Source organism: Corvus kubaryi, unplaced genomic scaffold (assembly GCF_017639235.1).
Source record: "Corvus kubaryi isolate FWS band 111438036 unplaced genomic scaffold, C.kubaryi_AGA036_p1.0 split1-65, whole genome shotgun sequence".
In the NCBI taxonomy this organism is placed as follows: domain Eukaryota; kingdom Metazoa; phylum Chordata; class Aves; order Passeriformes; family Corvidae; genus Corvus; species Corvus kubaryi.
This window is the reverse complement of record NW_024582080.1, coordinates 7,015,094-7,016,505: the sequence shown is the minus strand read 5'-3', so window position 1 is coordinate 7,016,505 and position 1,412 is coordinate 7,015,094. Positions and strand designations below refer to the sequence as shown.

Sequence of the window (1,412 nt, the reverse complement as noted above, 5' to 3'; positions counted from 1 at the left end):
CGCCGAGAGGGGCCGCGGCGGGGCCGGGCCGCGACCCCCGCCCGCGGGGGCGGCGGTGGCAGCGCAGTCCGGGCGGCGCGGAATGGCCGCTGTGGCGTCGCCCGCTGCCGCCGCCGCGTAGAGAACATGGCTCCTTCCTCCCTTCCCTTTGTGTGAGCGCGCCGCTACCCTGGCGCACACGCTCAGCCATTGCAGCCGGGGGAGGGCGGGCGGGAGACGGGGGGAGGTGGGTGGGAGCGGGGGGGGAAGGAGATTGGGGGGTGGGGGGGAAGCGCGCTTTCAGCGCCTGCCCAAGCCCCGGCAGCGCGGACGAAGCCCCGGCGGGGACCCCCCGCTCGCTCCCGCGCCCCGCCGAGCTTTGCGGCCCCGGAACCGCGGGCCCCGCGGCCGGGCGAGCAGCGGCTGCTGGAGAAAAAAGTTCCCCGAACTGCGCCCCCGCCCGCCCGAGCGCCTCCTCTGCTGCTCCGCGCCGCTCGCCTTGTTTTCTCGCTCGCGGCTCCCGTCAGCCATGTTACAGCCGGGCGGCCGCGGGGCCAGCGGCGCCCCGGCCCGCACCCCGTTTCCCCGCGCTCCCCATCGCCCCGGCGGCGCGGCGCGGCCCGCCCGGAGCCCCCGCTGCCCCACCACCTGCCCCGCCGCCGCGGCGATGGCTACGGTGAGGTACCGTGTAAGCGGCTTACGGCGGGGTACGGCGCGGCCCTCGCCCCCCGCGGTGGGCGACCCCCAGCCGTTCACCAGGCTCCCTTTGCCCGCCTCTCTCTCCCCACCTCGCTCCTTGCCTCCCGCCGCCCCGCTCTCCCGAAGTCGCCCGCCGCCCCCGCCCCGCCCCGGCCGGGGGGCTCGCCGCCCGGGGAAGGGTCTCCCGGGCACAGCCCCGCTCGCCTTTGTGTACGGGCGTCCGAGCCCGGCGCTGCCCCGCGCTCCGCGGTCATGCAGCGGAGGCAGCACGACGGCCACCACCGGCTCACCGCCCGGCTGTGAGCGGGCGGGCGGGCGAGCGCGCTCGCCCGGCCCAGCTGCCCCCGGCGCGTACTCACCCGTGTCAGACAGAGTCGGCACGCAGCCCTCGCTCGGCCCCGAGCCCCAGAGACGCTCCCGCGGCCGCCCGCCCGGCCCCAGCGCTGGCTGGGTCGCTGTGCAGCCCGGTGCACCGCAATGGCTGAGCGCGGGATCGATACGCAGCCTCCTCACACTCGCGGCGCTGGTAACATTACTCTCTGCACAGCCCCGCGCCCATTGGCCGCCGCCAAGCCGAGCGCCGCGCCGATTGGCCCAGGCGCTCCCATTGTCCTGACCAGAGCGCGCCGCGGGTTGGGCGCGCCGCGGGACACGTCACCGAGCAGGGAAAGGGCGCGCAAATATAAAAGTGAGCGCAGGGAGCCGGGCGGCGGCGGGCCCTGGAGAGCTGCGGT

At 77.3% G+C, this 1,412-nt stretch overlaps 1 protein-coding gene across 2 annotated transcripts in view; it reads right to left on the bottom strand.

Moving 5' to 3' along the window:
• Positions 1–1,207, bottom strand: part of HMGB1 (high mobility group box 1) — a 7,656-nt gene extending 6,449 nt beyond the window's left edge. Inside the window, exon 1 of one of the 2 annotated variants that reach the window (XM_042014309.1) lies at positions 1,038–1,207. The gene's annotated coding sequence lies outside the window, so the exon portion shown is untranslated. Of the gene's footprint in view, positions 1–882; positions 916–1,037 lie in introns of those variants that run through there. The other variant, XM_042014308.1, reaches the window with a different exon arrangement.
• Positions 1,208–1,412: the final 205 nt, after the last annotated feature.